Source organism: Neomonachus schauinslandi, chromosome 13 (assembly GCF_002201575.2).
Source record: "Neomonachus schauinslandi chromosome 13, ASM220157v2, whole genome shotgun sequence".
Taxonomy (NCBI): Eukaryota; Metazoa; Chordata; class Mammalia; order Carnivora; family Phocidae; genus Neomonachus; species Neomonachus schauinslandi.
Genome location: NC_058415.1, coordinates 32096501 through 32118070, shown reverse-complemented (window position 1 = coordinate 32118070; position 21570 = coordinate 32096501). Strand labels below are relative to the sequence as shown.

The following is a 21570-nucleotide window of genomic DNA, read 5'->3' as shown; positions in this document are numbered from 1 at the left end:
AAATTTAAAAAATTAAAAAAAAAAGAAATTGAACAAGTAGGAATACAGGCATACTTCAATATTTAAAATATTATTTTTAAAAATCCTGAATATTAACAATTAGCCTCAACTTGGTCATAAAATATTAAATTTTAGAAAAGTATCAAGTCATATTCAATTATAGTTCTCTATAAAAATTATAGGAGAATATATACCAGTATTCAAATTTAATTTTTGAAAAAATTACCCAACTCTGATTTTAACAATGAGTTTTACAATAGGGAAGATCTGGAAAAATTATAATTCAAAGGACCATTCATTCTAAAAACAAACATGCAAAAATCCTTGCCATCACTTCAATCTTTACCTTACTGCCAAGCTTTTGTGTTCTTGACTAAAATGTTTATTTCTTTTGAGATTATACATTGCCTTACATGTATATTAAAACTATACATAAGTAAATATTAAACAAATTACCATCAAGTTCAATTGTACTAGAAGGGAATTTATTTCCCCCTTTAAAGTTTATCATTAATATAGCATTCTTTTTAAAATTTTTGCACCACTTTAGTCTAAAAGTTATTGACAGAACCAGGTTCCCAGAGGAAGAACACAGTTTATCAGAATCACTTTTTTCCATAAGGAAAGCCGACCCTGAATATGTTCCAAGGTATTCCTTTCTTAAATCTGTTTCATTTCAACCATTGATAGCTATGCTCCTCCCCCAGCAGTGCATGCAGCAGATAACTAAGACCTGCTTCAAATAGGTAATGCTGGTATTTATCTTTTCCTTAGGCACCACCTGCAGAATTAAAGAAACCAAGGGATTTAGAACCTGCTGGCATAATTACCTGTCAGAATCTACTAAAGGCTTTTCTAAAGTTAACATTCTAATGCCTACTGTTCCCATAGGAGAATTCCAGAATGTGTTTTAGAAAAGCTGATTCAATTTATGCTGATAGTTTATCCTATGCCTTTTAAATATAGTATTAGTAGATGAGATACATATTTCTTATGGAATTAAAATACTTCAATATTTTACTACTGAAGATGTATGTAAATGAACTCATGACACATCCTGTACAATAAAAAAAAAACTAAGAATAAGATAAACTGTCTTTTTCTTAAATTAGCTCTTCAGCTAAAAGAGAAACTTAATAGAAGTCTGGATGAAGGATGGTTACAAAGTGTGGTAGTAGAGTTAATACCATCACTGCACAATTGACATTTGGGGGCCAGATAATACTTTGATGTAGGGCACTGTCCTGTGCATCATATGATGCTTAGCAGCACCCATGGCCTCTTTTCACTAGATGCCAGTGACACTTCCCATTTCGTGACATTCAAAAATGTCCCTAGACATTGTTAAATGCCCTCTAGAGACAAAAATCATTCCAGGATTCAAAACAAATGACTTAGTGGAAAGGGCCACAAACAGGTCACAGTTTGGATCTGCTCCTTTGGGTGTGCATCAACCAGGGGGAGACATTTCACCTGTTTGCCTCAGTTTCCTCCTACCTCAAATAAGTGATATAAGGATTAAATGAGAGGTCTGAACAGTGACTACAGCAACTGATAGGACTGTCTCCATTGTATACATTGTAGCATCTCTACTTTAGACTTTCTGTGCCACTTTTTCTAAGTATTTATCATAACTTCAGTAAACATACAGTGTTCAATTAGTTTCAGGTGTACAATATACTGATTCAACCATTCCCTACATCACCTAGTGCTCATCATAAGTGCACTCCTTAATCCCCATCAGCTATTTCACCCATCCTCCCACCCACCTCCCCTCTGGTAATCATCACTTTGTTCTCCAGAGTTAACAGTCTGTTTCTTGGTTTGTCGGTCTCTCTTTTTTTTTTTTTCACTTCACACATTTGTTTTGTTTCTTAAAATCTACATGTGAGTGAAATCGTATGGTATTTGTCTTTCTCTGGCATATTTCACTAAGCATAATACACTAATAGCTCCACCATGTTGCTGAAATAGGGCAAGATTTCATTCTTTTTTACGGCAGAGCAATATTCCAGTGTGTGTGTGTGTGTGACCCTTTCTTTATCCATTTACCAATCAATGGACACCTAGGCTGCTTCCATAATTTGGCTATTGTAAATAATCCTACCATAAAAATATAGATGCATGTATCACTTCGAATTCATATTTTTGTATTCTTTTGGTAAATACCAAGTAAGTACAATTGCTAGATCATAGGGTAGTTCTATTTTTAACATTTTAACATGCTCTTTTCCACAGTGGCTGCACCAGTTTGCATTCCCACCAACAGTTTAAGAGGGTTCCCCTTTCTCTGCATCCTTGCCAACATCTGCTGTTTCCTGTGTTGTTAATTTTAGCCATTCTGACAGGTGTGAGGTGGTGTCTCCTTGTAGTTTTGATTTGCATTTTCCTGATGGTAAGTGATGATAAGCATCTTTTCATGTGTCTATATGTCTTCTTTGGAGAAATGTCTGTTCATTGTCTTCTGCCCATTTTTAATTGGATTAGTTGTTTTCTGGGTGCTGAGTTTTAGAAGTTCTTTATATATTTTGGATACTAACCCTTTATCAGATATGTCACTTGCAAATATCTTCTCCCATTCTGTAGGTTGCCTTTTAGTTTAGTTGACTGTTTGCTCACTGTACAAAAACTTTTTATTTTGATGTAGTCCCATAGTTTATTTGTACTTTCGTTTCCCTTGCCTCAGGAGACATATCTAGAAAAAAGTTGTTGCAGATGATGTCAAAGAAGTTACTGCCTGTGTTCTCTTCTAGGATTTTTATGGATTCAGTTCTCACATTTAGGTGTCTAATCCATTTTGTATTTATTTTTGTGTATGATATAAGAAAGTAGTCCAGTTTCATTCTTTCGTATGCTGCCGTCCAGTTTTCCCAATACCACTTCTTTTTTGTTTTTATTTATTTTTATTTTTAAAGATTTTATTTATCTTTTTGAGAGAGAGAGAGCACAAGCGGGGGGGGGGGAGCAGCAGAGGGAGAGGAGAAAGCAGGCTCTCCACTGAGCAGGGAACCTGACGCAGGGCTCAATCCCAGGGCCCTGGGATCATGACCTGAGCTGAAGGCAGATGCCCAACTGACTGAGCCACCCAGGCACACCCCCAATACTACTTGCTGAAGAGACTTTTTCCTATTGGATATTCTTTCCTGCTTTGTCAAACATTAATTGACCATATAATTGTGCATTTATTTCTGGGTTTTCTATTCTGTTCTATTGATCTCTGTGTCTATTTTTGTGCCAGAACCATACTGTTTTGATCACTACAGCTTTGTAATATAACTTGAAATCCAGAATTGTGATGCCTCCAGCTTTGCTTTGCTTTGCTTTTTCAAGACTGCTTTGGCTATTTGGGGTCTTTTGTGGTTCCATACACATTTTAGAATTGTTTGTTCTAGGGCGCCTGGGTGGCTCAGTTGGTTAAGCGACTGCCTTCGGCTCAGGTCATGATCCTGGAGTCCCGGGATCGAGTCCCGCATCGGGCTCCCTGCTCGGCAGGGAGTCTGCTTCTCCCTCTGACCCTCCTCCCTCTCATGCTCTCTGTCTCTCATTCTCTCTGTCTCAAATAAATAAAAAAAATTTTTAAAAAAAAAAAAAAAAAAAAAAGAATTGTTTGTTCTAGTTCTGTGAAAAATGCTATTGGTATTTTGATAGGGATTGCATTAAATGTTTGGATTGCTCTGGGTAGTACAGACATTTTAACAATATTTGTTCTTCCAATCCACAAGCATAGAATATCATTCCATTTCTTTATGTCATCTTCAATTTCTTTTCATAAGTGTTTATTATAGTTTTCAGAGTACAGATCTTTTACCTCTCTGGTTAGATTTATTCCTAGGTATCTTATTATTTTTGGTGCAATTCTAAATGGGATTGTCTTATTAATTTCTTTCTGCTACTTCATTATTACTGTATAGAAATGTAACAGATTTTCTGTATATTGACTGTGTCCTGAGACCTTACTGAATTAATCTATCACTTCTAGTACTTTTTGGTGGCGTTTATGGGGTTTTTGATATATAGTATCATGTCATCTGCCAATAGGGGAAGTTTTACTTCTTCCTTGCCAATCTAGATGCCTTTTATTTCTTTTTGTTGCCTGATTGCTGTGGCTAGGACTTCCAGCACTATGCTGAATAAAAGTGGTGAGACTGGACATCCTTGTCTTCTTCCTGACCTTAGGGAAAAGGCTCTCCATTTTTCCCCATTGAGAATGATGTTAGCTGTGGGTTTTTCATAAATGGCCTTTATTATGTTGAGGTATGTTCCTTCTAAACCTACTTTGTTGAGGGTTTTATCATGAATGGATGTAGTACTTTGTCAAATGCTTTTTTTGTGTCTACTGAAATGATCAGATGGTTCCTATCCTTTGTTTTATTGATGTGATGTATCATGTTGATTGATTTGTGAATATTGAACCACCTTGCAACCTAGGAATAAATCCCACTTGATTGTGATGAATGATTTTTTAAATGTATTATTAAATCTTGTTTACTACTATTTTGTTGAGGTTTGCATATCTGTTCATCAGAGATATTGGACTATAGTTCTCATTTTTTCTGGTGTCTTTATCCGGTTTGGATATCAGGGTAATGCTAGCCTCAAGTTTTCCTTCCTCTTCTATTTTTTGAAATAGTTTGAGTAGAATAGGTACTAACTCTTTTTTAAATGTTTGGTAGAATTTGCCTGCGAAGCCATCCGGCCCTGACTTCTGTTTGTTGGGAGTTTTTGGATTACTGATTGAATTTCTTTGCTGGTTATTGGTCTGTTCAAATTTTTTATTTCTTCCTGTTTCGGTTTTGGTAGTTTATATGTTTTAGGAATTTATACATTTCTTCTCGGTTGTCTAATTTGCTGGCATATAGTTTTTCATAATATTCTCTTATAATTATTTGTATTTCTGTGGTGTTGGTTGTTTTTTCTCCTCTCTCATTTGTGATTTTATTTATTTGGGTCCTTTCTCTTTGTTTCTTGATAAGTCTGACTGGAGGTTTATCATTTTACTGAGTTTTTTTCAGTGAACCAGCTCGTGCTTTCATTGATCTGTTCTACTGTATTTTTCGTTTCCATATCATTAATTTCCACTATAATCTTTATTATTTCCTACCTTCTGCTGGTTTTAGGTTCGTTTAGGACTTTTCTAAGTCCTTTAGGTATAAGGATAGGTTGTTTATTTGACATTTTTCTTGCTTCTTGAGGAAGGCCTGTATTGCTATAAAAGTCCCTCTTAGAACTGCTTCTGCTACATCCCAGAGGTTTGGGACCATTGTGTTTCATTTTCATCTGTTTCCATATACTTTTCAATTTCTTCTTTTATTTCTTGGTTGACCCATTCACTGTTTAGTAGCATGTTATTTAACCTCCATATATTTGTGGTCTTCCCAGATTTTTTCTTGTGATTGACTTCTAATTTCGTAGTATTGTGGGCAAAGAAGATGCATAGTAGGACTTCAATTTTTTTGAATTTTTGAGGCTTGTTTTGCGGCCTAATATGTGATCTACTCTGGAGAATGTTCCACATGCACTTGAAAAGAATATGTATTCTGCTGTTTTAAGATGGAATGCTCTGAATATATCTGTTAAGTCCATCTGGCCCAGTGTGTAATTCAAAGCCATTGTTTCCTTGTTGAGTTTCTGTTTAGATGATCAGTCCATTGATATAAGTTGGCTGTTAAACTCCCCTACTATTGTGTTATTATCAATTAGTTCCTTTGTGTTTGTTATTACCTGTTTTTTGTATTTGGGTGCTCCCATGTTGGGTGCATAAATATTTACAATTGTTATATCTTCTTGTTGGATTGTCCCCTTTATTATGATATAGTGTCCTTGTCTCTTGTTACAGTCTGTTTTAAAGTCTAGTTTGTACGATATAAATATTGCTACCCCAGGTTTCTCCTGACATCATTTGCATGACAGATGTTTCTCCATCCCTTCACTTTCCTTTTTTTTTTTTAAAGATTTATTTATTTCTTTTAGAGAGAAAGAAAAAATAAGCGTGGTAGGGGAGCAGAGCGAGAGAGAGTCCTAAGCAGATTCCATGATGAATATGGAGCCTGACGTGAGGCTCAAGATCACAACATGAGCCAAAACCAAGAGACGCTTAACCACCTGCACCACCCAGGTGCCCCTCCACCCCCTTACTTTCAATCTGCAGGTGTCTTTAGGTCTAAAATGAGTGTCTTATAGGCGGCATAGACATGGGTCTTGTTTTTTTTTTTTTTTTTTTTTATCTAATCTGTCACACTATGTCTTTTGATTGGAGCCTTTAGTCAATTTACATTCAAAGTAATTACTGACAGATATGTATTTATTGTCATTTTATTATTTGTTTTGTGGTTGTTTCTGACAATATTCTCTGATCCTTTCTTGTCTTTCTTTCTTTCATGGTTTGCTGATTTCCTTTAGTGATATATATATGGATTTCTTTCTCTTTATTCTTTACATATTAGTGGTTTTTTATATATGGTTACCATTAAGTTTGTATAATAACCTCTTCTGCATATAGCAGTCTATATTAAGTTGATGGTCATTTAAGTTTGAACCCATTGACCCAGGAGTGTCTCCAATGTGTGCTGCGTGTGCTCTGCTGTTTTGTCCTGGTCAATTTATCCTTCAGGCCTCTTTGCCTGTTGTAGGCACATGGGAACCCCAGACACTTCCAGGAGTGTCTCCAATGTGTGTTGCATGTCCTCTGCTGTTTTGTCCTGGTCGCTTTATCCTTCAGGGCTCTTTGCCTGTTGTGGGCAGTGTTTGGTCCCTGGCCTAAATGTGGCATGTTTTAACTAGGTGTGCTCTGGTCTGCTTGTGAAATGAGGCCTGTTGCCACCACCACTGGAACTGAGGCTCCACAAACTCCCAGGTTGTGAGATAGGATTTTGGTGGGGATTTGGGCTGCTCTTCTGGGGGAAGGGATCTGCTGCACTGGGACTGAAGCAAGCTGTCTGGGAAGGGCGATTTCATCAAAGCCGGGGGGTGGGGGGGGAACGGGGGAGTTGCGGGGGCGGGGGGTTGGTGCTTGGTGTAAGCAAGTTAGGTAGCAAGTGTCAGTGCTAGGCTGGTTCCTGTAGTTGGCCCTGTGTTTATGCTGAGGGGTGGGGAAGGGAAATGGCACTTGCTCATTCCTTTGCTCCTAGAGGGGTCTCTCTGTGAACACTGCCTCTCTGGGATACGCTCTGAGATGAGCAAATAACCTCCCCACTGTGCGACCCATGAGCTTTTCAGATCACTATTTCCACACTGTATGTCCATGGGTTGTTTGCTTGCCTTCTTTCCAAGAGCAGCCCCAGTGCCCTCCAGGCTCTTCCCAAGCCAAGCCCAGTGACCTTTAGAACTCCAGGCTTTTAGCCCCACTGGTTGCCAGAATTCACAAAATTCAGCCCCTCTCACTTTCCAATCCAGTTACTAAGGGGATTCATTTTCCCCATGCACTCCCCTGTGTGCTAGTCTGTCTCTCACCCTTCTCTGGAACTGTGGCTCCCTCCCCACCCTGGTGGCCACAGTCTATTTCTCTTCCAAATCGGGTCTTCACACTTCTTATCTTCTTAATGTGGCCCCTCCTCTACTGTTAGTTGTGGAGTTTTTTTCTGCTGGCTTCAAGTCAACTTCTGGGGTATTTAGGGTGATTTGATAGTTATCTAGTTGTATTTGTAGAATGAGGTGAACAATCCTCCCACTCTGCTGCCACCAACCCCTTCTCTCCCCAAATGTACACTTTTTCAACAAACTTTTTCCTGAGGGCCCTAAACTAAGGGATTAAAAAAGTGGGGGATGGCACATTCCTAGGCTTATGGATTACTCAGTGATTTCTTCTAAAAGGCCAGTATTGGAGGCCATAATAATATGATGCCAAATCTTATTTCCCAAAGTCTATGCATCAGAGAACCAGGATGGTCTACTTGGTCACTGGACATATCACATACTTTCCCCTCTCTGTACTCTGGCTGCAGCTTTTGTCTGATGGACAAAAACCCCACCACTTGAGTACCTACATACCTGTTAGAATCCAGCATCCTTCATGAGGTATTTTCCTAGTGGCATCCAACCCATCCCTCTTACCCAAGCCCCAAACACCATGGCGGAATCTCTCTCATATTACTTGTACTCTTCTTCAGGGCATGAGTGATTTAATGATGGTTACACACATGGGAACTCATTTCCCTACTAAACCTCCAGTACCTTTTCTGTCCTCATGCATCTCTGTCTAGCCTGCAGTGTTAAGCCAGGGCCCTGGTCACATTATTACCTAAGATTTCTTTGTAATTGGCAGTAACTTTAGAGAGTTAATTGTCCAATTTCTTATAAGCTGATATAATTCTTATATATATCTCCACAGGAAACATTTTTCCCAGATAAGACTTCCATTAAGATATGAGCAGTGCTTACTGACATCCACAGCCCCAGGAAGGCTAATATTCAAGAACAGTATTCACTGATATGGAGGAAATTATTATTAAGCATGAATGTTTACTTGAGGGCCATTTATTGGGTGCATAAAAGTATCTTTATTAACTAATGAAGAGTATTTCTTAATAAAACACTAATTACTGTGACCTTTTTTAACTTTAAATCTTACAACTTTATTTGTTGTGTATCACTAACTGTTAACCAATATTTTTCTCAAGAAAATTATTTTGTTCAATATATACTGCTTTGAGCATCTATAAACCTACTATAGCGAGGTGATGGTAGTTTCACCCTGGAGGTGGCAATAAGGAGGGTGGAGGGTGTCCTACATGGAAAAACAGGTAAGTATCCAACAATGCCTGCTGCACTCATCACAGGGGATCAAGGTCCAAAGTGTGTGTAGGGGGAATGGCGGGGGAGAGGGACGACAAAGGAGGGGAGACAAAGTAATCCAAACACCTGCGGAGTCAGGAAACTGTAATTGCCAGTTACCCTGAAAGATTCTGGCATAAGACAGTAGTCACAGGCAAAGGACAAGACTGCAGTAGTGTATCTCAATATGTATTCAGAGGACTGCAGGCATCAGAATACTCTGAGATGGTTGGTACAAAATGCAGCTGCAAAGGAGTGGAAGCCTGCTTCTACATTTTTTATGGGAACTCCAGGTTTCTTCTGTACATGAAAGTGAAAGAACTACTAGATTAGGTTTATCATCTTTTTACAACAAAGGAATACTAATTGATTAAGACATATAAGTAATTACACTGTGCAGATCCCTTTAAAATATATTTTTAAATAAATGCCACTAACTCAAATAGCTGCTTTATTTTCTAGGCATTCTGTGTATTAGGTGCTCAACAAAAAAAAAAAGAAAGGATCTATATAAAAAGATTATAGAGAAATTTACAAAAACTATTCATGTAGACAATCTGTAAATATTGAGAGAATGGGGCAGAAGTTATTTTGAGGATGTGAAAATTCAACACACATATCCCAAAAAGCCTACCTCTGGCTGCCCTGGAGTATTTCCCATCAGTGGCTGTATCTGACCTGTAGGAGATCCCAATTACTGCTGACTCTGAATAATTTTACTTCTGTGAGGAGTCTTGGGAGACAGAGACATTTTAGCACAGCACCAAGGAAAATGTCTTTCTCCTCTGACAAACTGAAACCAATTAAGTCAAAAGCATCACATTGATCCAATTATACCAGGAAGAGTTAAAATGAGACTAATATCCTAAAGACCCTCAGGACTCATTAAGAGTGAGTAACATTCTTCAGGGGCCAGGAAAATTAATGACATTTCAGAAATGAGACTCTTATGAGCCATAAAAGAAAGAAGTGGCAGAGGGTTGTAGAAATCAAGTCTATTTTAATCCTTAAAAACTAAAGAAAACATTTGAAAGAAAATCTCTACAATTTCTTTAAAATAGTAAAGATGGACTTCTTACATATTTTTTGGCACCCACAAAATCTCCTTCCTTCTTACATATCTCAAAAGTGGGTTGCAAATTTGACTAAGGTACCAGCTGGTTAACTTCAAAACAGGTAACTCATGGGCTTCAGTTTCTTTCTCCATAAAATGGAACTGCTAAGAAGAGTCAACTCAATAGAAGGGATAAAGTTCCTGGACCAGTGACTGGTAGCCACTTAACTAAAGGAACAGCCTCTACACCTTAATTTCTATCTTATTCTATAGCTTACGTACACTGTCTCCTTACTGAACTGTTGAAAGGGGTGAGAGGGGGAGTCAAACAGGATAACATGTACACCGCTTTGTGAAAAGTAAAGCATTACACTCAAATGTTAGCTGTTATTAACTTGGAAATGGAAGAATAAACACAATTAAAAGAGATCTGACACCCAGGATAGGTAAGTAAATAGTAAAAGGGCATTTAGTTTCTTTAAATGAGTTCAAGTCTCTTTCATTCCTTCAATATTTATTGAACAAAAGACAAGGGCCAAGCATTTGTCTTCAATGACCTACAAGGGATATTAGACATAAGCAAACACAAGAAAGAAAAGTCTAAGCACTGTAATTAAGGTAAAGATAACTAGGGATTTCACAGTAGAGAGAGATTACTTCAAGCTTAGGGTAAATCTTCACAAAAATGAAGCAGCTGAAACAACCCTGAAGTATGTAGAGTTTGGATAAAGAACATATTTCAGGTAACAGCACAAGGCAAAGCAGGGAGATGAAGAAGCACAGGTAATTCATTTCTGCTAAAGCACAGAATATAGGTAGTGCTGGGCCAACAGCCTGGAAAACGGGCTACAGACAAGCTGTAGAGGGCCCAGCATGTATATCTCAGGAAACAGAGACTTAAAGAATCCTGGGAGCTGGGCTTCCTTGCTCAAAATCCTTTCACAAAGGTATTTCAGAGTTTTGTATTCTCAGAGTAATCTGACATATTTTAAGAGGGAGGCTAGAGCCAAGGGTAACCATCAACCTCCAAGGTGGTTAAAAGGTGAATGTTTGAAAAAGAAATGGGTAGGCAACAATGCAACAAGCAAAGTGACTAATCACGGGGGATAATGAAAGAAGCACCAACAACACAGCAAAAGACCTCAGCTTTTATCTGCTACAAAAATATAGTATCCTTAATGGAAAAACAGAACATAGGTGAGTGAGGTATGAATGGTATTCCAGGATACTTAAGTAATGCTCAAGATGATCACAGAAGTACTGACTACAATCTTCAGGAAACTATAGGGAACTAGGACACCTGAGTCCACATGGTGAGAGGAGTGATACAAAGTGTAGCCAATCAGCCAGCACCTACTATCTCAGCTTTTTCTGGGCACAGGAAACACAGCACAAACAAGACTAATAAAAGTGCCTGCTCACAAGGGGCTTACCTTCTAGTATAGGTAAGACAAATAACTAAATTGATAAAGACCTTAAAGACAAAGAAGAGGGCCAAGGGCAGACCTCTGTGACCTTCTAATATTTAGAGGCCTGATAAAGGAGGCTGAGAAATAGCCAGAGAGTTGGAAGAAAACCAGGTGAGTGTAGTGTTACGAGGAGAAAAGAAGGTCATGTTTCAAGGATGGAGAGGTTAGATAAAATGAGGATGGGGAACTAACTAATGGCTTTGGCCCAAAGAAGACCTTGATGGAAGCTGTGCTGACAGCCCGGTGTGAGTGTGCTAAAGCAGCAATGTGAGGTGAGGAAATAGAGACAGTAAGTATAGCAACTCTTTCCAAGAGTGTGAGGGTGTGGGAGCCAATGTGAGGTAGTTTTTCAAGATGGGGAGAGTGGCCCCATGCTACTGAAAAGTCAAATAAGATGAGAACAAAGACTAATACTGAGTTTGGGTAAGGTATAGGCCAATAACTCAAGCAGTTTCAGTGGAGTAGTCAGACAAAATAACAATGAGAATGCCTTGAGAGGGTCAGGAAGCCTCCACAGAAAGGATGGATGGCCACCGCAAAGGGAAGCTTCTTGCTTTGGGGGTAAGTCTGATACATTTCATATTCTAATTAATGAATTTGTCATGAGTTCCTCTATCACCATCACCTGAGAGTCTAGGTAAAAATGATCAGGGGTGTTCTTAAGTATAAAGCCTAAAGAGTTTATTTTCTTCTAGTGGTAATGGTAAAAATTCTGCACTGACCTTACTGAAAAACTAGTCACCCAATATATTTCCCATAAGTCATATAAGTAATAATTAAGGAAAATGAATACCCATATATTTAATTGCATGTACCAATAATACTGGCATGCTTATGAATATAAAATTGAGCAACAATTAAGAGGCAAAAATACAACTGAGAATGACCAGATCATCTAAAAAGCGTTTACAATGCTAAACTACAAATTCTAAAACCCTATAATATAGTCTCTCAGTTAAGTCATAACATTAGGAGCATTGTCTAATAATTTGTAAACTACTGAACATACCCCAATTATTTTACAATTCTAAACATCCTTCTCCCTAGTCTGTATCTGTGATAAACAATGTTTGGAGGCATTTGATTTGTTTTTCCCAAGATGTGTTCTTAGCACCAGGCCTTATTCACCCTAGATTGCAGAGTGAGACATAAAGGAGGGTTGAAGTTAATACTGGAAAGATCCTGTGGCTTCTCATTGAGAGGTAGATAATCAGTTTCATATGTAACTGCTGCTATGAACAATTCATGAAATAATTCTGATTATGCAAAAATTGACTATGGCTACAAAATCTTACCAAAGCAAAAAATGAAAGCAAACACTCAGAGAATAAGATTCTACCTTTCACCTAATATTTCCCTCTCCTTCATTTTTATTTTGATCTCTTTTGCTTTTTCTCTCTACATCTCCTTCTCTAATTTCTCTACATGGAAAATTTCCATTTTCTCTCTACATCTCCTTCTCTAATACCATCTCATACTTGTTTACATTTATGAACCCCTTATATTTGTTCATTCAATTCTCATACCAACACATTTTTGGGTTTTTTTTAAGATTTTATTTTTTTTAAGATTTTATTTATTTGTTTGACAGAGAGAGAGAGCGAGCAGAAGCAGGGGAAGTGGCAGGAAGAGGGAGAGGGAGAAGCAGTCTCCCTGCAGAACAGGGGAAGCCCAATGTGGGACTCGATCCCAGAACCCTGGGATCATGACCTGAGCCGAAGATAGTCACTTGACCAACTGAGCCACCCCAGGCACCCTCATACCAACACATTTTATGGACATTCTCATATAAGCGATGAGAAAATTGAAGCTAAAAGACATGAGTGGACCTGTCTATCAAGTTCTGAGAAGGCCAGTTTTATTTTGCCACTACCACCACAGATGCCTTTCCCAGTTGAAGCCTACAGCTTTGAGAAATATATTCTTATAAGACCCAATGCCTAATACCCACTTGCCACCACACTGGCTAATTTGCTCGCAAAGAGGAGAAACTTGGTTTATCAACAAACCACCATCAAAGAAAAGGACTTTATTTTTACTATCACCAGCTGGTCACAAGGTCATTTTTAAGAGCAAAATGAAGACGTGCTGCCCATACGGTTGTCTCTAACCACGAGATTTTATCGTTCACGATGGCTGTTCTCAGAAACTGCTCGCTGTAATCCAGAGAAGGGTCCATTAAGGATCCATCTGCAAAATTCCACTTCAGTGACTGGTAAGTACCCCAGGCTGACCACAGCTCAACATAAAAAACAGTGCCTTTCCACATCCCAATGCCTTTTATAAAATATAAACTTTACATTTCTCAAGAAGTGGAACTACATCATTTCAGCTACCATAAAATCAAAAACAAAAATAAAACCTGACTTTGAACTTGAACTGCAACTGAAGAAATCGTGAATCTCAAATGAGATCTGAATCTCAATAAAAAACAAATAATTCACATGTTAATTGGGGGAAGGAGGAAAAAAGGAACTACAATGATCTACTGTAAAAATTTCTTTAAAAACACATTTTATAACAGCAATTTTCCAAACAGTGAAGGAGCCCATGATAAACCATCATTCCACTATACCAGGTCAAGAGAGTTCTGGAATCAAGCTTATCCTAGGCAAAAGAAAGCAACTAAGCCCAAATTATTAGTTTGTATCTTTTTCATTTGATCCACATATTTTTCTATGGTAACCACATCCTACAGTATCATTCATATCATAACCATTAGAAGCCCTCCCACGGCTATCATGTGAGATATGCCACCAACAGCGACAGCCCTGCAATGTTGACATATGATCATAACAAGTCCCAGGGAAGCACAACTCAGGCATCCAAGGAAGAGTTTAAAGAAGAAAGAATGAATGGTCTGTGATCGAGAACCCATACTGTGCAAGCTTCAAAATGGAATACTGAACCCTCAAGTTAAATACTTAGAAAGTTAAATAGTAAACAGAATACAGGTTTCCTTTAATGTTCATTGTCATATGCCTGGCTCGTTTCAGAACTTCAAAAGTAGGACACCTAAGACTCACTAACACAAAACATCAACATTCAAGCTTTGGTACCAAAATATGTTTTTATAGAGAAAGAACTAATGCCAGACACATTAGTATGAACTGAAGGCCTTACTCTGATCAACAAAATTCTCTACCTCCCATAATTTTTAATTAAAAAAAAAATACAATACACAACCTATCTTGTGTCTATATTAATGGCAAAGCAGAATCCAGAGAGCAAAAGAAAGCATCATTTTTAGGAAAAATATTTTCAGTTTTTATGTTTAATAAAAATGCCTCTCACAAAATCCACAAGAGTTTTCTGGGTCAATATAGTATGAGTTGGCCCCAGCAGAAAACAGGTGAAATGTTAAACATTGGAATAATTTGAGAAGGACTGAATTAAGGGACAGAACAGGTATATAGGCAGGGCATAGAAAAACAGAAGAGACAGAGTAGGACCCGGGGCCAGATAACAGCAGAGTTTTCACTAAAGCTAGGTCTGAAATGCCTTGAGAAGGGAGCAGTTACCAGAATCTGAAGGGGAGTACCTGTGAGGATGGTCTAAAGCAGCTGCTGTCACTGGGCCCCCTTTTCCTCCCATCCCCAGCCCAGCCCTTCCTGCCTGCTCCTTGGTGTAGAAAATTGGGCTTAATGTTCAAGAAGCAGAGAGGTAGTAGAGGAGTCGAAGACGTGAGGAGTACCTGTGTCTGGAAACGACATATGTTGGCTGAAGAGCGATCATGTAGCATTTGTGTACCTGGTAAGATCTTTAAATATTAACGTAAGTGAAATGGAAAATCATGGAAAGGGATTTTAAGCAGATAAGTGTACGATCTGAACAAAGGTTTTAAAGGTGTCCCCCTGGCCTCTAAATTAAGAATTGACAGGAACAGGGAGACTTTGAGAGTCACTGGGATAATTCAGGCATGTGATAATAGTGGTTGGACCAGAGTAGTAGAGGCTAGAGTGGTGAGAAGTGGTCACTTTCATGTAGATTTGAAAGGTGGAGAATCCTGGAGATAATGGATGTGTAATTAAAGAGAAAGAGAGACATCAATAAAGACTCCAGAGTTTTGGATCTGAGCAACTACAGGAACAGAGTTGTAATTAAATAAGATGTAGAAACCGGTAAGAGGAGTTACTGGATTTAAGTCTGTGAAGCCTATTAGACATCCAAATGGAGTAATCAGCCTGGATCACTTGGCACGAGTTTGTGGGTTCAGAGGAAAAGTCCAGGATAGAGACATAAATTTAGCAGTCAGCAGAAATCAGCATATGGATATTTAAAATTGCAAGACTGAATTCAATCATAAGGGAGCAAGTATAGACTGAAGAGAGAAACGCAAGGACTGAGCCCTACAGTTCTCCAATGTTATGATGTTTGAGAGATAGAGGAAACCAACAAAAGAGACTGAGAAGGAAAAACTGGGTAATATGGAAGGAAATCAGGAATGTGCAGTGTCCTCAGAAACCAAGGGAAGAAGATGCTTCAAGGAGAATGAAATGTACTTGTACCAAATGCTGCTAATAGGTCAGGTGAGATGAGAATTAAAGAATAATATAATTTAGCAACACTGGGTTACCAGTGAGTTTGACAAAAGCAGTTCTGGGAGCATGGAGAGGGTCAAAGAGTGTGGCAGTTAAAAAGAAACTGGAAAATGAAGGGGGGGTTGGTGTGGATCAGAGAGGGAGATGAACCAAGAGAGACTATGGACTCTGAGAATCAAACTGAGGGTTTTAGAGGGGAGGAGGGTGGGGGGATGGGTGAGCCCGGTGATGGGTATTAAGGAGGGCACGTATTTCACAGAGCACTGGGTGTTATATGCGAACAATGAATCATGGAACGCTACATCAAAAACTAATGATGTACTGTATGGTGACTAACATAACATAACATAATAAATAAATAAATAAATAAATAAATAAATAAATAAATAAATAAATAAAAATAAGTCTTTTTTAGAAAAGAGAGAGAAACTGGAAAAAAAATGAAATTGAAAAGCAAATATAGGTAATTCCTTTAAAGAGTACTGTTAAAAAGGGAAGCAAAGAAAAGGGGTAATAAGTCTGATGAGACGAGGGATTATGAGAATGTTTCAGATAGGAGAAATAACAGCTTGTAGAATGATAAGAATGATCCAGTAAGGAAAGAAAAACTGACAATGCAGGAAGAAGACTGAGGAACTGGTGAAGTAATGTTCTTGAAGGTGCAAGGGGGGCTGGGGTCAAGTGCACAAGCGGCCTCAAGTAGAAACAAAAACAATTTATCCAGAGTAACAGAACAGGAGATTGAGTATATGAGCCCTGGTGCTGGTGGGAATCTGTGGAAGTTCTCTTATTTTCTCACTGAAATGAGAAGCAAGGCATTTAACAGAGAATGAGGATGGAGACAAGAAGGGGAACTAGGGGATGTGGCTGGACTGCTGGGCATCATAAAATGCCCACCTGAGGTCTTGGATCTGGGAAGAGCAGTTGGGATGGTTGTGTGCTTGTCCCCAACCATAGTCGGCTGCACAGGGACAAGCATGGAGAGCAGGAAGATAGGTGAGCAGAACCAGTTAGGGGTGTGACAAGTAAGAGAAGGGCTATGGTGTGAAGAGAAAGATGACAATGATAGATATAATCTGCTGGAGAGGAAGTGAGAGCATGAAGGAGATGAGCAACCATGAAAAGTAGAATCAGTGGATTTTAGTTCCTGCTAGGGTTCAAGGGTGCGCTGGAATTAAGGTAGTATGAGCTGAAGAGACAGGGGTGGATGTCACAGGATAAGATGCCTGAAACTGGAATTAGGAAGACAGTGCACATATTAGACCACAAGAATGACTGACCAAGGTAGGGTGGGGACAAGATCACTGGAAGAGAGGAAATCAAGGCAGGAGCTGCCCAGCAATGATTTCAGGCTTTTCTGAACACCCTTCCCATGAAATAGAGGGTGACTCCACTTCATGCCTAAACTCTCACATCTCCAAGTCACTTCAGCCAATGAAAATAACTCATATTACTGTAAGTGATTTAACCCTCCTGCATGAAATAAACAAACAAAAAGCTTGATGACCTAACTAATCTCTAATGGGTGAAATATGAATACTCCAATTATATCATATCCCAAAAATCAGAGAGACAGATAAATGGAACTGGGATGTTTCCACTGTAATCCGCAATCATATGGCCACCCACAAACCACAGGAAAACATGCTGCTTTACATTCATTTGGCCAAAAAGGAAAATATTCAAAGGTGATCAAAATTTCTTAAAAATACAGACTTATTTATTTTTAATTAAATAATAGTTGGCAAACAATATTACACTAGTTTCAGATATACAACATAGTGATTTGACAATCTATATATTATGCTAGGCTAGCCACAAATTTAACTACCATCTGTCACCATACAATGCCATGACACTACCATTGACTATATTCCCTATGCTGTTCCTTTCATTCCCGTGACTTATTCATTTCATACCTGGAAGCCTGTATTGCCCATTCCCCTTCACCCATTTTGCCCATCTCTCTACCCCTTCCTGTCTGGCAACCACCAGTCTGTTCTCTGAATTTATGGGTCTGTTTCTAAATGCAGTCTTATTTTAGAAGACACAGTCTTCTTAACAGGCATGTAATAATCAATGCTTAAAATAAAACAAAACATCCTGCTAAAACCTCTTCATGAGCCAGATCTGTTTTCTTTTTTATTCAGATCTGGTTTTATTCATACTTTATTCCCATATATAAATTACCTTGCATGTGACTGGAACTTAATATGTATTTGCTGAATAAATGTCAAAAACTTTATTTGGTCAAAAGAACTAGCCAAAAAAGAAAAATGCTCTTATTAAAATTGTAAACATACCTATTGTTGTATTTTCACCATTGTGTTTCATAAAGGGTTCATATTGAAACTTTTCTCAAAAATGGCCAATGGCATCCCCAAAGAATAAAAAGGTCCAAATTTCTCTGTATAACATTCAAGGTATTTCATAGCCTGACTATACCCACCATTCTAGAAGTACTTCATCTCAAACCACAGAGAGACAACTGTCAAAAACATCCTGCCATGATTTTACTCAAGCTGCTGATTCCCTCTTTCATTTTTTTTTAAAGATTTTATTTATTTATTCATTTGACAGAGAGAGACACAGTGAGAGAGGGAACACAAGCAGGGCGAGTGGGAGACGGAGAAGCCGGCTTACCGCCTAGCAGGGAGCCCGCCACGGGGCCGACCCCAGGACACTGGGATCATGACCTGAGCCGAAGGCAGACGCTTAACAACTGAGCCACCCAGGTGCCCCTTTGCTGATTCCCTCTTTCAGACACATACTTCTGAACCACCAATACTTGAAAAATCCCATCCAATCTCTACCAGCTCAAATATTAGCTCTCTCACAAAACATTTCAGATCCCTGCCATGTTGGAATTAAACCCTCCCCATCCAATATTCCCATATTACCTTGTGACTTTGTTACAGCATTAATCAGTGATAAACAGCCCAGCCTGTTGCATATTCAAATTAAAAACTGTCTCTGTGGCCTCTCACAGCCAGCATAGATCCTGTCACTACCATAAGCTGATAATGTTAGCTCTATTAACCAAAAGCTTACAGTGGAATCTGAACACATTTAGCTGGCCCTTCCCTTGTTCTTCAAGAGCTATACCTTAAATGCAACGTATACCCACCAAGATTAAAGCTAAAATAAGGCCCAAGGAAAATATGTAAGTTGCTGCACCATTCAAGGAAAGAAAAGCAAAACCAAAAGTTCTCTTTATTCTTGAGACAAATGGATTTCTTCCCACACACTGTTGTTTTCTTAAGAGTTAAAAACAATCTGGGGTGCCTGGGAGGCTCAGTCAGTTAGGCGTCCAACTCTGTTTCAGCTCAGGTCATGATCTCATGGGTCGTGGGATCCAGCCCCTCTTGGGGCTCTGCACTCAGTGGGGAGTCTGCTTAAAGGTTCTCTCCCTATGCCCCTCCCCCCACTCACATGCTCGCTCGCACATGCTCTCTCTAAAATAAGTAAATCTGTAAAAGAGTTAAAAACAATAAAATCTTGGCAATGAAAGAGCATTAAAAATGTCAAGTAAAATGAGGACAATGACTTCTTAATCACTAGACTATAACAATCATTTTCTATCGCTTTTGAATTGAAAGAGAATTTAACCCCCAACCTCAAAGTGGCAAGCATCTCCAATTCTTCATCATGGCAGTAGCTAAAAGAATACACTGAATATGATTGCTTCAAAGGAAGGTCAATTTCTTTTGTTTCCTATCCCTTTTACCATGCAATCCCCTAACCCCCTCATGAAGATGTGAAGACCCTAATACATGTTCATAGGCGGATGAGACAACACCTATTTTGCAAAATCTAAACAGCAGGAGCAGATAATATGCTTCTTGCCAAAAGAGAAAATAAGAGATGATGCATTCTAGCAAATCAATAAGATGATGTATCTTAAAAGCTGTAAAGAAAGCTTATAACTTTCCTAAACTACAAAGCACCTCATAAAAAAATTCTACCATTCTAGATGCTTTCAGAATGTTATTTTTGAAAACAGTTTAACTCCAGAATTTCATATTTGTGGCCCATTCTCATACAATCCTTACAACACAGAAAAATAAGTAGCAAAATCAAAAAGACATACAAAGAAATCTGAGTAATTCTTATTTTTTTTAATGTTAAAGGGCAGTCATAAATTAGTCCAATACCTCTGCACTCCTCATTACAAACACTAATTTTACCAAAAGTATGTAGCATACCATAAGGGTATTATTATGGGGGCCAGGGAATAACATACTCTTTTCTCACTTTCTTAGACAAACCTATTTAGAATAGGAAAATAAGAAGTGTCAGTGTCATAAACAAAGATCACAACAGGGCTCTCAACTGCAAATAAAGACAATGTAACAAAATTCAAACAGAATAGGAGAAAGTGTGGTTGAAAGAGTTCTTAGCATTCTGACCTTTAATTTATTACCTGTACACAAGTATCATGCTATCTTTTTTCTCTACACTTAACAAGTAATATGTTTCAATTAAAACTGCACAAAATTGACATCGGCTGGCCTCAAGGGATGTCAAATACAGCTGTTTGTTTTTAATAGTAACCTTATGAATTTTCATCTGGGAATTTTCAATTCTGCTTATATATGTTATCATAAAAGTTGCCCAATTTTTCCCAAGTGTTAGCTTCACTGATAAGAAGGAAGGAAAGGGAGGCACCTGGGTGGCTCAGTCGGTTAAGCATCTGCCCCCAGCTCAGGTCATGATCCCAGGGTACTGGGATCGAGCCCACATCGGGTTCCCTGCTTAGCGGGGAGCCTGCTTCTCCCTCTGCCTCTGCTGCTCCTGCTGCTGTGCTCTCTCTCTCTGTCAAATAAATAAAATCTTAAAAAAAAAAAAAGAAGAAGAAGAAGGGGGGTGCCTGGGTGGCTCAGATGGTTAAGCGTCTGCCTTCCGCTCAGGTCATGATCCCAGGGTCCTGGGATCGAGCCCCACATCGGGCTCCCTGCTCTGCGGGGAAGCCTGCTTCTCCATCTCCCTCTGCTCTCCCCCTGCTCATTCTCTCTCTCTCTGTATCTCTGTGTCTCAAATGAATACATAAAATCTTAAAAAAAAAAAAGAAGAAGAAGAAGGAAGGAAGGAAAGGAAAGGAAGAAAAGAAAAAAGGAAGACAGGCAGACAGGCAAGCAGACAGGTTGTAGCACCCCCAAAGAAGCCTCTGCCTAGCAATGAGGGAAGATGAAGTCCACTGACCCACACCTTTAAGAGGAGGTGCCAAATAACAGCTAAAGAGCTGCCTCTCACCAATCCCACTGGAAAGCACTTTGAATACAAGATGTATTCACCCCCAGCAGGCACAAAGCATGGACTGAAAAAGAATATACTTCATAAAAATCCATTTTGTAAACTTGAGCCTAAGATAGTGCATTAGATTCCATAAATGTTGCATTACATTACAAAAAAAAAATGTGTGTTTCACCATACGCTTTAAGAATACTTCCTAAACAGTTGGGGTTTTTTCAAAGTTTTAAACCAATTTGCTTGCATTTAAATTTTAATACTAGGGAAACATTTTCATGCAAGAATTTTTATTTTTCAGTTCATATCTCTGGGCAGCTAACTCTAAAAGACTACAGTCAAACTGTATTACCTACTAAGAAATCTGAACATTTACTTTTCTTAGTATGAGTGTTGGTCTTTTGTTTATTTGAAAACAGAGAAGTGGGGCACCTGGATGGCTTGGTCAGTTGAGCATCTGACTCTTGATTTTGGCTCAGGTCATGATCTC

At 38.6% G+C, this 21570-nt stretch overlaps 1 protein-coding gene across 1 annotated transcript in view; it reads right to left on the bottom strand.

Moving 5' to 3' along the window:
• The window catches only part of KDM4C (lysine demethylase 4C), a 437653-nt gene that overhangs the window by 286737 nt on the left and 129346 nt on the right, over positions 1–21570 (bottom strand). The window lies entirely within an intron of this gene.